The sequence below is a fragment of the Mauremys mutica genome, chromosome 8 (assembly GCF_020497125.1).
Source record: "Mauremys mutica isolate MM-2020 ecotype Southern chromosome 8, ASM2049712v1, whole genome shotgun sequence".
Taxonomy (NCBI): domain Eukaryota; kingdom Metazoa; phylum Chordata; order Testudines; family Geoemydidae; genus Mauremys; species Mauremys mutica.
This window is the reverse complement of record NC_059079.1, coordinates 35983567-35998507: the sequence shown is the minus strand read 5'-3', so window position 1 is coordinate 35998507 and position 14941 is coordinate 35983567.

The window sequence follows — 14941 nt, the reverse complement described above, 5'->3', positions numbered from 1 at the left end:
AAAGCAGAACGGAAAGCTGCTTCTCTGGTCTTGGTCTGATGGCTGGGAAGCCAAATGGCCCTGATGTAACTTGGAGCTGCAGAAGCTACATGAGGGGAGAAATGAGCCTCACGGGGAACTCCTCAACTGTCCCTTAAGGGCATCTTTTCAATTGCTTTGCCTCAGCAACAGGGACAGAACAGAAGCTGAGGAGTCAACCCTTAAGTTCTTGATAGGGCACTCATGTTGTATATGCTGATGGCAAACTTCACACAGAATCATTTTCCAAAATCTGTCTTCAGTATTTTTGAGAAGGCAGCTGCAGGGATTATCTGAGTGACTGTAGCTTTATATCACTAATACAGCACATAGCATCATCCAAATACTCAGGCACTACAGTGATGGGAATGTCACATGTACTAAGTTCTCACTCTCTCTCTCTCTTTGGGATGTCAGATACTGATTATTCTGACCATAATCTTTCCCACAACCCAGAGAGAATAACCAAATGAAGACAGTTAAATAAGCATACCTCAGTCTAACAGTGTTAAAAATATCACTTGTTGAGCAGGTCTTGGGTTATCCATCAATGTACTGACCTAGCCCAACCCTTCTTAATCTGTGAGAAGTGACACAATCCACGCACAGACACATGACTGCAGACTTAAAAAGTTATGTCTAAAGTCAAAGCAAGTGGCACAGATCAGTATGGAAGGAAGAGACAAGACACTGACACATTCTCATTTTTATAATCGGTTATTCCCAGGGAAAGAACGTTTGGTCCATTATTCTATGCTGCTAGATAGTCTTCTACTCCACTACATCAATTTGCTTGCTACTGCAGTGCTGTCACTGTCCCTCACCCTCTCTTCTCCACATATTAGAGGCAATGATTGTTTTACTCCCTGTAATGGCATGGCACCCACCTCTCGTGAACGTCCCCTTGTTTGGGTGTGTGTTTGCACCTCTTTCAATCTGTGTTGGCCCCTTCTGGCAGTTTTTAGTGAGTCAGCCCTCTGGCCAAGTCACACATAATCTGTATGGAAACAGCTCAAACAAACCCCTTCTGGGGTATTAGTCCAACAAAGTCTTTAAATGCATCTGGCCCTGGCTTCCCCCCGGAGGCATTTTGCCCACTCTGGTCTATTCTGGCTCCAGCTGAGCCTCTTAACGGTTCAGGACCCCTTCTGGGGGTTTATCACTGTCCAACAGTAGGCCACTTCCCCAGAGGCCTAGGGGTGGGGGGGAGGGACCCAGAGCCAACCACCACTTCAGCTCAAACCCCATGGACCCTAAGAATAGCAGCAATGCGCCTCCCTGTCCCTTTAACTAAACTGCTTTCAGTTCCCTGGGTCACTTTCCCTCAGCCCCTGCCTTCACAAATGCTTTATCCTTACCTCAGAGCCCTTCTGTGTTCAGGCCCAGCAGCCATCCAGGAGTTCTTTCTCACTCCCCTGGTTCCTGCTGGTGGGTGCTGGAGCACCCATGGGGAAAAATTAGTGGGTGCTCTGCACCCACCAGCAGCCAAGCTCCCCACCCCCCCGCCTCACCTCCTCTGCCACCTCTGCATCCTCCCAGCAAGCCGTGTTTCCGCTCCTCCCTCCCTCTCAGCGCTTGCCGCTGCCAAACAGCTGTAGCAAGCTCTGGGAGGGAGGGGGGAGGAGCGCACTCAGGGTAGGAGGTGGGAAGAGGCGGGGCCGGGGTGGGGATTTGGGGAAGGAGTCGAATAGGGGCAGGTAGGCGGTGGAGTTGGGGCAGGAACTTTGGGGAAGGGGTTGGAATGGGGGTGGGGAAGGGGCAGAGTCGGGGCAGGGCTGAGGGCAAAGGGGGGGTCAAGCCCCCACTGGCGCCAGAAGAAGTTGGTGCCTATGCATGCACCCTCTCTACGCAACTTAGAGGACTCGTCTACTTCTCTTTTCCTGGTATGGGTGTGGCAGGACCCTGAGGCCTCCAGCGGCAGGCCTCTGGGCCTAGTTTTCCCCATCACGCTCCCTTAAACTATTATTTAGGCTTCTTAGACCATCCCTGCTTCCACTGATACCCACGGTTTCAATAGCTTAGTGTGGCATGAGTGACAGCAGGATCTGGCCCACTGAATCCAAGCTTACAACAAAAACTGTAAAAGATAAAAAAATAAAGGATGAAACTTTTTACACTTTGCTACTCCACTATTTACATCTGTGCTCCAATGTAACTCATGAGATTTGAATTTTTTCAGGCTTTTCTCGAAACTTTGCTGGCTATCAAGAGCTGTTGTCACATATAAACAAACCTTGAAATCAATGCCATTTACCAGAGTTGTGTTTACCTTACAGGGGCTTTCCTTTTGATATGCTATCGATTAATCAAGTTACTTCCTCAGTGGGTGCTATCTACTCTTGTTAAGTAGTTGTTCACACTAATCCTAAATTTGTGCTGTCATGATCCTATACCCTGGAATAGGCTGTGGTTGTTTGAGTAGCCAGAAAGTCTCAATGAAAAACAAAACAAAACAAAAACCTCAAACTCAGTCAAAAATGGAAAACAGGGCACATCTGATAATCTTATAAAAGTTGTGGCCTTAGGGATAAGAGTTGTTACTTAGTGACATTTGCTTTCCACATCGGGGCCCAGATACTCAGCTGCAGCCAAACAGTGGTTAGCATAGTTGAGAATGGTCTGGATCTGAGTTGTCTCTGCGCTCTGCCAATCCTGGTACTTCTCTGTATCACACCAGTTGTCCATGGATTGTTCTGACTTTCTCTGCATACTAATAGCCCTAAGGGGCTTGTACAGCAGCCAGAAATCACCAGGGTGTAGGGCTGATCTAGCAAAGCTTCCTTTCCTTCAGACAAACCAGGTTTCAATCCAGGCATTATTAGTAACACAATAAAGAGGGTGATAATTTTTTTTAAAAAAATTATGAATTTTAAGTTAGCATTAAGGGAGATATTTCAAAGCTTCCTTATCTGTGCCGTTTGGTATTTCCATGGTGTTTTTTCTCCACCTCTGTTAATCTGGAACATGATAGCAAGTTGATGAATAATTTTATTGAGTATATGTATTTTTAAAAGACATCTGATTTCCTAGATAATTACATCCTATTTATAGTGTAGCTTTCAACACAGGGGAATGAGGAAGTGGAATGGACACTGTCCTCTGTAGCACATTCTATAGTATTCATAAATTGCAAACTGATTTTTTATCTTGAACCCAACCCATTGTATGCCAACAACTGTCCTTTCTCTCTTGCAAATAGTGGGGCAGAACCTCAAATGATGTAAGTCAATGTAGTATTGACATCAATGGGACTATTCAGATTTACACCAGCTCAGGATATGGCCCATTAATTAATTCTTTCCCAAAGTGAGCTAGGTGCTTCATAACACAGACCTCTGGAGAAGGCACTTGTTTTGGGGAGTTTTCCAACCTAGAGCATTAGCACAAAGAGTTGGATTCAACAGGGCTACATGACAAGGTTTTGGGGTTTGCATACATTTCTTAGTCATCAAAAAGAAAAGTGGTTTTTTTTGTTGGTATGACCAGATGGAGCTTCCTTAGTAGAACCACGTGGAGCCTCCCCTCCCTACCTAGTTTTTCCATTTAGGAGAATGCTCTGGCACTACATAAGTACATGCAAATTAACTGCAGCCCTTGGTCTCCTGATAAATTGCTTACGTAGCACCCTGATGTGTACTTATTTATTGTGTTATCAGATGTGGTTGCTATTTCAGCTTCTCCTCACTTCAAGTAGTCATTGGTAGTTTGGTGCTTTTGGCCTCTAGTCAAAAACAAAACTCCTCCCCTTCCAAGGTGAACAGGCAGTTCAAACAAATCAAACAAGTCCCTTCACTCCTTTTACTAATCAGATTTTCCACTCACTGCCTCCAAGTAATTAGTGCTGAGATGCAGAGTAGCCTCTCTTTACCCCAGCAAAGTGCAGAGAAATAGCTTTCTGCTCCAGAGTCAAAATACTCTACTTTACTCTTACCCCACAAGTAGGTTTGATTCTTAGCCTGGCTGGCCAACTTCCCCGTCCCTCCCACTGTTTTCTTTCTTAGTTCCCTTTCAATAGGAATCCCACTATAGACCCTACCCAGGCCCTGATTATTTTCTCACAGAGGACCTCCCACAAGCTTTTAAACTATACCTCTACACTGAGAAAGTGGCTAAGCGTCTATTCCCACTTTCTCTCCCAGCAGGCTTTTTGGTATTCCTGTGACCTTGGAGGAAGCAAGGTATAGGCCAATTAGGGAGCTGAACCTCACTTAAAGGCCCAGCTCACCCTTTTTCAGGCCTTCAGTGCCATAAAGAGTGCACATACTGCCTTATTCAAACAGGAATAGTATTAAAACAGTTCAGAGAGTTGTAATTCTTAAGGCAACATAGGTCAGTATTCTGCAGATATATAGAAGTGCATTTAAAATCTCCTATTTGTCAAGGCTGACAGATGCCAGACACATATTACTACCTTCCTAAATGTAATTTATCTGGAAAATATATATCTAATATTGAAAAGACTGCCATCCTCCTGCAACATGGGTTGAAGCTGAAACAACTGTAAAACCAAAGAGCTAATTCTGCCTTCATGCACAGTTGCCAGTGGACTCAATGGGAGTCTTAGCCTACATTTATAAAAGTGGCTAGTAATTTTGGATGTCTCAGTTTTGGGTGCCCAACTTGAGGCCTCTTTAAAGGACCCGATTTTCAGAAATTGCAGGGCACTCACCCTCTTTCAGATTCTTTTAAAGGCATCTCTGAGTGGGTACCCAAAAATTGTCATATTTTTCTTGTGCAGATTGGAGGTCAGAATTTGGACACAAATATTTATACAAAGTACATGACAAACACATGTTTGGGATTCCAAATTACTGATGATTGTGTGAGCAAGAGAGTCATACTTAGAGCCTATCAACTTTAAAGTATCAGAGGGGTAGCCGTGTTAGTCTGGATCTGTAAAAGCAGCAAAGAATCCTGTGGCACCTTATAGACTAACAGACGTTTTGGAGCATGAGCTTTCGTGGGTGAATGCAAGTGCATCCAACGAAGTGGGTATTCACCCACGAAAGCTCATGCTCCAAAATGTCTGTTAGTCTATAAGGTGCCACAGGATTCTTTGCAACTTTAAAGTATAATCAAATATACCATTTTTCATAAGGGAAATTATTATGGAGCAAGCTAATTCACAGCAGCTCTTCTACTAAATGAATCCAGTTGTAAACCGATTGCTGTAAATTGTTATTTGTTTGCCTTATGGCAGCATCTAGTGGCCCCATTGTGCTGTACAAAACATACTAAGAAAAGTCCATGCTCCTAACAGCTTCATTTTTAAGGCCCTGAGCCTAGAATTCAGTGCAGACACAATGCAGGAGACCCCTAGGGGGATAAGGATCTACATAGACAAGACAGACAAAGGGTCACTGTTGTTATTATGGTGAAGACTTGAGAAATGTCTGGGTTTTTTTTTATATAAATAGTATATTCTCATCAGATTTTTGGGGTGATTTTTACCCTGCCTGAATGCAAGTTAGATCAAAAGTAATTGCTAAACAAACCAGGCAGGATAGGGAAAACAATGTCCTAGATAAGGAATATCTCCAACACAAAGCCAGGTTTATAGCTGTGAAGAGGGACGCACTCAGCCCCAACCCTGACAACAGGGCTGTTTGCCAAGGCTAAGCATCTGGAGATCATAAGACAATGGCCTGTTAATAGATTTGCCCTACAAAGGTGGAGGGAGAGGTGGTCAGCCCACTCTGAGGCTGACTCACAGATAGAGACTGCCTGAGAGTCAGAGATCTGCAGCAAACAAGCTGTAACACGGTGGCCAGGGAGAACAGAGAGGCACCAAGGCTAAGGCAGGTCTATCCTATGGGCTCAAGGGGAATGCCAGCCATGGGTAAGAAAATATGTCTATAGGTCTGTTACTTTAAATCCACTTCTTTAAGCAATGTGTACCAGTATGCATCCTGTCAGAGCATACTGTTACTGTCCACGGGCTCCTGGAGGAAAACTCTGAAATTTACCAAGCCTATTAGGTCGGCTAAATAATGTGGTTGGCAACCAAGATCAGAGAGTGGCTGGATAACAGGATTCCATCCCACAGAGATGTATAAGCACACGCCTGCCACTTGAAAGGGGTGCACTTGGGGGACTGGAACAGGGTTTCAGCAGGGGAAGTTTACCCAGGGACTGTGACAATTACTTTTTGCTAGTAGCTGAAAGCCCATTTGGTCGCACAGGTGTGCTATTTGGGTCAAGTAATCCATCATTTGTGCCATCTCCATCATTTCATCATCAATGAAATGTTTGCATGCAAATTAGCTGTAGAGTAAGGGTGGTGATTGGTTGATATCTGACATCACAAACATCTTGGACTCTTTGCATAGCATGGATACATGCCTTACTCTAGCTGTACATCACACAGGGTAATTCTTAAATCTAAAGGGCTAAGAATTTAAAAATGGATGGTAACAGACTGTGAATAAGGCCACTCTCGGTCAAACCAAAGGTCCTTCTTTGGACAGTATCTTCCGACAGCGGCCAGTGCCAGGTGCCCCAGAGGGAATGAACAGAACAGGCAATTATCAAGTGATCCATCCCCTGTTGCCCATTCCCAGCTTCTAGCAAACAGAGGCTAGGGACACCATCCCTTCCCATCCTGGCTAATAGCCATTGATGGAGCCAGTGATGATTGAACCTGGTGATATGCTGAACAAAAAGAGCTCTCGACCATGCTTGTAGCTGTTTCCATCACTTCCTACTGACACAACAGACATTCTAGGCTTCAGAGTGACAATCCTGGAATCTTATTATATAGATGATTAGCAGAATTTTTTTAACTAAGCAACTCTGAGAAATTATGAAAAGTGATATGGTTCAAAACAATTTTATATAGAAAATGATGAAAATTAGGGATGGCATACAATAGACAACCCTGAAAGAAAAATGGAAAGCCAAACAAAAAGACGTATAAATAGCATCTATTTTCTGCAACAAAGAGCAGCATGGATCAGTCAAATACGCTAATTTTTTGCCAATATATCATTTGCATTTCTAAATTCAAAGTCTCAGGCAAATATAGTTCAGATTTTTAAGGGTTTTCCTTGTTTATTTTCCATTTATGTTTTGCTAATATTATGAGTCTTTTTAGGATAGATTAGCTTGTCTTCTGAAAAACATATTCAAAGCAAAAAAAATCAAATTTGCAAAATTAGTCATTTTTAGTGAAACAGCTTTCTAGGCAAGAATTACTTGCTGAAGACACAGTAGCTGACGATGCTGCATTATAAATGGACTTCTCTAAACCACTAATACCAGTGGTCTGATACTCCATCTCTTGGTAAGATATATTATGGTCTATTAGCAGAATGAAGGATTAGGTGCACATTAATCAAACATTACAGAGGAGCATAAACATGCATACAGCATCCAGTAATACCCTGTTACCATATTTCAGAAGATGTAGGTAATCAATATTTCAAATATATCTAGTTAGTTTCATATCACTGTTTATCCTTTTCCCTTTGAAAATAGGAAGAGCTTAAAAAGGCAGCAACAGTAAGTCTGTGAAGTGTTTTAAAAATATTATCATAGAATCATAGTACTGGAAGGGACCTCAAGAGGTCATCTAGTTCAGTCCCCTGCACTCATGGCAGGACTAAATATTTTCCAGATCTATTCAAATTTTGTTTTCTCCACTGTTTAAATATTGCAATGCAAAGAGTGGATAATGACACTTCCGACCAGCAGATGGAGACAAAAACACACTAATAGCTTGATGACATCAGCTCCATGTATAGGGCACCCACCTCAGGTCATTTCCTGTCTCAGGCAGGGAGAAGTTTCTGAAGGGCTGACCTAGGGGTTTTAATTGTGTAAGTTAAAAGGGTTATCATATATTTGACAAAAACAATCTATCCAAGCCACTAGTTCTTTGTTTATGCTGTGCCTGGAAACAGAAGGAATAAACTCTCTTAGAATAGGATTCACAAACAGCAGTATTCCACTGATGTTTACATCAGGTAAATATGTTTTTATCTGATAGTTGTTTATTCATTTCTAAAAAGATCTCTTGGAAGAGGGGAGAATTAGGCAATCCCATGGCAACATTTACAAAATGGCTCTGCCAACAGCCACCTTAGTTGTTCCCTAATTCTTGAAGGGACAGGACAGGTTTAGAGATTATTTGCAAGTATAAATTAATGTGGCTCCATTGGAATTTGGCTTACAGTACATACTATAATCAAAATAAGCTTTGTTAATACTCTGAAAACCACATCAAATGATTATATCTTTAAATAAGGGAGGCCCAAAGACAAGTTACATTTAGGAAGTCTGTGCAAAAATGTCTAGTTTCAAAACCAATAGTCCCAAGGCATTTCTAAAAATCAGTAGTCGCAAATCTAAAGATTCCTCATATGGAAATGCCCAGCTAGGAGTGGGGAGCTGTTATTCAGTTATTTACTATTATGACATTATACCAGCATAGAATGGAACAGAGTTAGCTTTGATAGCAGTGAAAATGGTGTGCTAAGGCCTCAAGATATTATTTTTTGTATATGGCCTACAGAGTCCACAAGATGCAGTATTTCCTGCATTAATTTTGTATTTCCCCTCAGGCTTACACAATATGTATTTCAACACCTTTAATATGGTGGCACTATATCAGTAAGTGCATATGAGAGAGTTCAATTTGTGAAGTGTCTAAGGACATTTGTGGTGGGTTTATAATATATTTGGAAGTGTTGCTATGATTTGGCTTCACCCTGACTACCCCATACAGCTGTAACAAGAGAGTAAGGATAATTCACCTAATGTCTTTGATAGGAAGGTAGAATTCCTTTGGACAGTAGCACTACGTGTTTTTGAGCTCAGACAGAGTTTACTGATGGGCACCTTGAACAGAAATGTGATGATACAAAAAATGATACTTAGAAAAATAGCTGAAATTTCCACATTACAATAGGACCAATGAAAAGCCCTCCAATTCAGGTACAGAGATTGACAAACTTCATTGCCCTGCGACCCCCTTCTGATAACAAAAATAATTACATGATCCCAGGAGGGGGGACCAAACCCTGAACCCGCCCAAGGACCACTGCCGGGGGAGGGGCTGGGGGGAGCAAAGCACAAGCTGCGCCGCTCTGAGCAGGGGGGCCAAAGCTGAAGCTCAAGCCTGTAACCTGAGCTCCACCACCCAGGCCTGAAACCCTCGGGCTTTGGCTTCAGCCCTAGGCAGAGGAGCACAGGCTTCAGCCCTGAGCCCCAACAAGCCTAAGCCAGCCCAGTGACTCCATTAAAATGGGGTCGCGACCGACTTTAGGGTCCCAACCCACAGTTTGAGAACCGCTGGTCTCGTATGTAGTACGCAGAGGCCCAGAACATACCCCCACACAGGCAGGAGGAAATCTCTGGCAGTATGGACTTACCCTTATCCATGGATATTGGAATGGGGCCTGCCCCCATGCTGGCAGATCTACAGGAATCTATAAGAGGCGAAGGCAAGACACTGGGAAATCTTCCTCCTCCTGCCCCATCTCTGGGCTCCTGAGAGAGCTTGGCTCCCTCACAGTACAGTTCCACTCGAGCTTGGCTCACAGCTGCTGGTAGGGAACTCAGCAGAAAAAATAATGTAGCAGATGGGCAACTTCCTGCAGTACCTTTGGAAGACCATATTGTATTAAGTATGTATTATGTAGCATTGTGGGCCAGAGACCATGTGTACTCCATGGCAGGGAGGGTTTCTATATCTCCTTCAGGAAGTGAAAATAGTAGGGGATGATTAAGGGAAATCACTCAGGTGATAACACCTCCAGAGAGTTACCACCTCCTGGGGAAGTTCACATATTCTGGATGAAACTGGATTCTCCAGACACCAACAAAAAAGGACTTTTGGATAAACAGCTTGAGATTAAACTGACTTGGGGCTTTTGCCCTGGTTCCTGATCTAAAGACTGATATGAAGTTGTAACCATAGGGAAAACCCAGTTGTAGGGTTTGAAGGCCTGACATCTATCAGATGCCTATGTTGGAACTGGGGGTGACTTCTAGTAAGCTCTTCAGCATGTCTGTTTTTATATACCTTCACTATAATGCTTTTACCTTAACTGTGCTTGTCACTGCTTGCAATACACTGTTCATAGCCCTGAGAGAGAAAGCAAAACATAGACACGGGCCTTTTAGGCAGACTGGCTTGCTGGGGATATTGCAGCATAGATCAGGGAGATGTGCAGCCTTAAAACCCCCACTCAGAAGGAAGTGAGATGCAGGTCTCCACCCAGGAGAGGTTATGGGCTAGGAGCCAGAAATCTCTAAGTGAGTGCCCTTGAGAGACCACAGAGGGCAAAATCCAGGTGCAGTTTCCTTGAAACTGTTACATTATTCTTCTCAGGGAGTCTCTGCACAGCCAGGGGTGCAGGGCAATGGGTACTACGCTAGCACCTCTTCTGCTCTACTAGTTCCTATTCCTCCCTCAGTGCAGAGCCTAAATACCATGCCAGGAATATAGCTGGCACCTCCACATAAATACACCTCCTCCTGTGCAGTAGGGAGGAGATCCATGCGTGGAGAGTTTCCTCTGGGCCTGGATAGTGTGAAGCTGGGGATGCAGGAATGATCTGGTCCACCATTTGATTCAGAGATAATAGTGGCAGGTCAGTCTGGTTATTTCTGATACATTCCCCATTTCAACAGCAATAGTAGTAACATCTCTATAACATAGCACCTGGTCATTTTTATATAGAAATCTTAGTGGGTAAGAGTGAAGATGGCAGCGCTATTTGTTTCTTAAGGAGAATGTTAAAATGGGAATATAATTAATGTGGTCCATAATGGCAAAAATGTGCGTGGGCAAGGTCAGTAATTATTACTCAGTGTTAAGTACTCTTGGCTTTTCCTCAGCCAAACTTCTCATAGACTTTAAGGTCAGAAGGGACCATCATGATCATCTAGTCTGACCTCCTGCACATTGCAGGCCACAGAGGTACACCCACCCATTCCTGTAATAGACTCATAATCTCTGGCTGAAGTCCTCAAATCATGGTTTAAAGACTTCAAATTACAGAGAATTTACACAAGTTTAAACCTGCAAGTGACTTGTGCCCCAAGCTGCAGAGAAAGGCAAAAAACATGTAGACCAAACCTTAGTCCCATTAAGCTGTTTGAGTTTGCCTTCCATCTAAGATGTGGTATTTTCTACTTCCATATCCTCCTTTCCATTAGTCACCTTGTCACTGTCCCTAATCTCCTCATTACCCTTATCCAAAACTAAGGCATTCATTTTGATGCTGGGTCATGCCTAGATTATCTTTAATCTCAAGCCCATCTTCAGGGTGTAGCAGTCCCACTTCTTTCCTGCTTTTCTTTGTATTTCTATGGCTATAGTAAAAAGTTCTATTGGTTTTAATTTCCTTTGCAAAGTCCAACTCCAGTTGGCTTTTGGCAGTTCTCCCTTTATCCCTACAGTTTCTGACCTCCAAGAGGTAGCTTTCTTTGCTGATTCTTCCCATTTTCCATTCCTCGTAGGCTTTCTGCTTTCTCTTAATAATCTGTTTGAGATACTTACTCATCCAGTTTGGTCTGCAATATGAATTTTTTCCCCTTGCTTGGGATACAGGCTTCAGCTGGCATCTGCAACGTAGATTTAAGGTAATTCCAAGCCTTCTCCATATTCAGATCCTTGAGTTCTTCAGTCCAGTTCACTTCCCTAACTAATTCCCTTAATTTTTTTAAAGTTTGCCCTTTGGAAATCAAGGACCCTAGTTGCATATCTATTTTTGTTTGTCCTTCCATTTAGTTTAAACTGAATTTGCGCATGATCACTTGAACCAAGGTTGTCCCCTACAACTAATACTTCTATGAGGTTCTCACTACTCAAAAATATCAAATCTAAAGTGGCATCACCTCTTGTAAGTTTTGCAACTATTTGTTGAAGAAGTGTGTCAGCTACCACATCCAGGAAAATCTGGGCCCTACTATTAGTAGCACTTGTCCTCTAATCTAGATCTGGAAAGTTAAAATCTCCCATAATTACACAATTCTCAGTACTATTTATTTTACTAAAAAACATTAAGAGGTCTCTATCCATATCCAGATCAAATGCTGGGGGTCAATAGCATACCCCAAGCACTATCACAGTTGAGCCACTAGTAACTTTCTTCCCCAAAGTGATTTTGACCCAATCCATCACTTCTAGTTTCTTCCCCAGTCTACCTCATCATTAATATACAATGCTATTCCACCACCTGGTATTGGCATTATCTTTCCTCTTAATGTCCATTCTCCTACCCACAGTTCTTCCTTTCTCCATTGTTGTATTTTCTTTCTTTCTTGATTTTCCAGTCAATATTAGAATCAGGAGCATCTCCCAACCCTCTCCCTCAAGTTCCTAGTTTAAAGCTCTTTTAATCAGTTGTGCCAACCTCCATCCCAGAAGTCTGTTTCCCTCCCTACTCAGATGGATTCCATGGGAACAGTCCTTCCGGTGGTAGAACAAAGCCCTCCTTATAGCACCATTGCCTGAGCCATCTGTTGATCATCATAATCTTGTCTCACCTTCATTCTCCTCCGCTTGGGACAGGTAGAATCCCATTGAAGATCATCTGAGCCTCTATTTCTTTAAACATCATCCCCAGCCTGACATAGTCTCCCTTGATGCATTATAGTGAGAATCTAGCTGTATCATTTGTTCCCAGGTATTTCTTTCAGCCTAGTCACTTCCATGCAGGTGGGTCCCATGGTGTTCCACTGCCTTCAAACTCTGCTGTCACCTGTATCAGCAGCACTGCAGCCAGAGGTGTGCAGGAAAATGGCTTCTCTGATGACCTGAAGTTTTGTGTCTACATGTTTTAGAGGAAGTACACTTAATAAAAACCAAACTGTGAAATAAATGTAGGACAGTGGGCCCAATGCAGCCATCGGTTAACCCCACTGGTCTCAGTGACGTGACAGAGGGTGTAAGCATGGGCAAAATCTAGCCCATTATTGAAAAGTTATGAGCTTACACAGAAATCAGTAAAACGTGGAGGGGAAAAGAAACCTCCTGTAAGAGAACAAAGTATAAGGCTTACTTTTAAATGAGTAGTCTCCTACTTTGTGTCCAAGTGCTAGCAGGAGGTTCCAGCTGTTTGTTGCATGAACAAGTAAAATGTGATCAGGAGAATTGTTATGAGTGTTCTATATGCACAATACCTTCCTTTCATAGGGCACCATAATTGTAAGCAAAATATCCAAGTGTGCCAGCCTCTCAGATTTTTAATTTTTTTAAAGCTATATTGGTATTATTTTTAACAACACACATGTGCATCCCTCACTGTTTATAATACCCCATTGGAAGCCTGATATTAACATCTTTTTACTTACAGATCTGTGGAAAATTTCTTACCCTGAGGATTGGAGGTATTCAGCTCTCATATTCTGCTTTCCCTACGTGTGAGGGACTCCACTTGATCTCAGTGGCATCTCCTGCAAGTGAAGAGAAAACAGAATATTGAAGGTGAATGTTACTGGGTGGCTTTGGGAAAGAGAAACTGTCATTATTTTGCTCCATCAAGGGCCCCATCCTGCATTCCTTGCTCACCAAAACCTCTTATTGGTCTGACCCACTAATGCCTTGCACCTTGTGTAATCATTTACAGCTATGCAAAGTGAGTGCAAAATGGATGTATATTGCTACCACCAGTGTAAGTGCAGGGAAAATTCGAATGTGGTAACCTTGTATTCCCATTTTGCACAGGTGTAAATGATTACATAAGGTAAAAGGCAGTGGAGAATCAGGCCCTGTATGTTAACAAGGTGGCATAATACCAGTGGGAAAGGTGGTTCTCCCCCATGAATAAGAGCTGGCATTCTTTGAATTGTATATATTGATTCAAACTCTTTCAGTATAATAAAGGCTCTTGCTTGTTTTTTCACAAAATGAGGGTTGTGTGGTTATTAGGCTCGAGTTTTAAAGAGCACCATCTCGTTGTGGGTCAGGTAGGCTGCTGAGAGTGGGTATTCTTTCAGTCCATGTGGGTGCATGCAAGTAACGGATGCTACACTTCTACTTTGGTTCCTCTCCACTATTCACATTAGCACTAAACACACCAATAATCAAGGGAATATAATCTCAGAATTCTCAGTTGCTAAGGAAACCAATTAATCATCATCAGTGTGTTCAGCATGTTCACATGATCCTTCCAAGGCCTACAATTTTAGGTGGCCTGCTATTTCTTATCAGCATGGGAGAAGGGAGCTGAGGAACTGGCAGTGAATGAAGTGTTAGTAGTTAAGGCTGTAATCACAATTTTGAGAGAGGAAATCAACACCTACTGTATATGCCATATTCACCTATTATGTGATAATGTTATATCATGCCAGCAACCATGGCTTTATGCCACCATTCAGTGTGGCAGCTTAATTTAGCTTAATTTATTGGATTGAAAATCCTCTTGTACAGAAGGTGTTGATTTCCTCTCCCAAAATTGTGATTACAGTCTTATCTATTGACACTTCATTCACTGCTTCTCATATTGGCAGACACTGGGCTAGATCTTCAGCTGGTGTAAATCAGCATAGCTTCATTAAAGCCAATGGAATCGTGCTGATTTACATAAGATGAGGATCTGAGCCATGTCCCTGCAAGTTTTAAAATCTTCCTGGAATAAGTTGCAGACCAACTGACTAGTACCAAAAACATTGACAAATTCTATAACACACCAGCATAGTCTGAAACCATCAGGCTAGTACAATATACGGGTGGTGACTTGGCTAAGTTTATAGAATTTGTAAATGTTTTTTATACCATTCAGCAGGTGTAGCCCAACGTCTGCAGACTTCATAAGAAACGGAAGACGATAAATCTATACTATTATCCTGAGAGAAGAGAGGAAAAGAGTAGTATAGTCTAGTGGCTTACGCAAGGGTCTAGTTATTGTAAAATTCTGAGTTTTAATCCCAGATCTCATACCACCATCCATTCTGGTTTTGGATAACTCTTAAC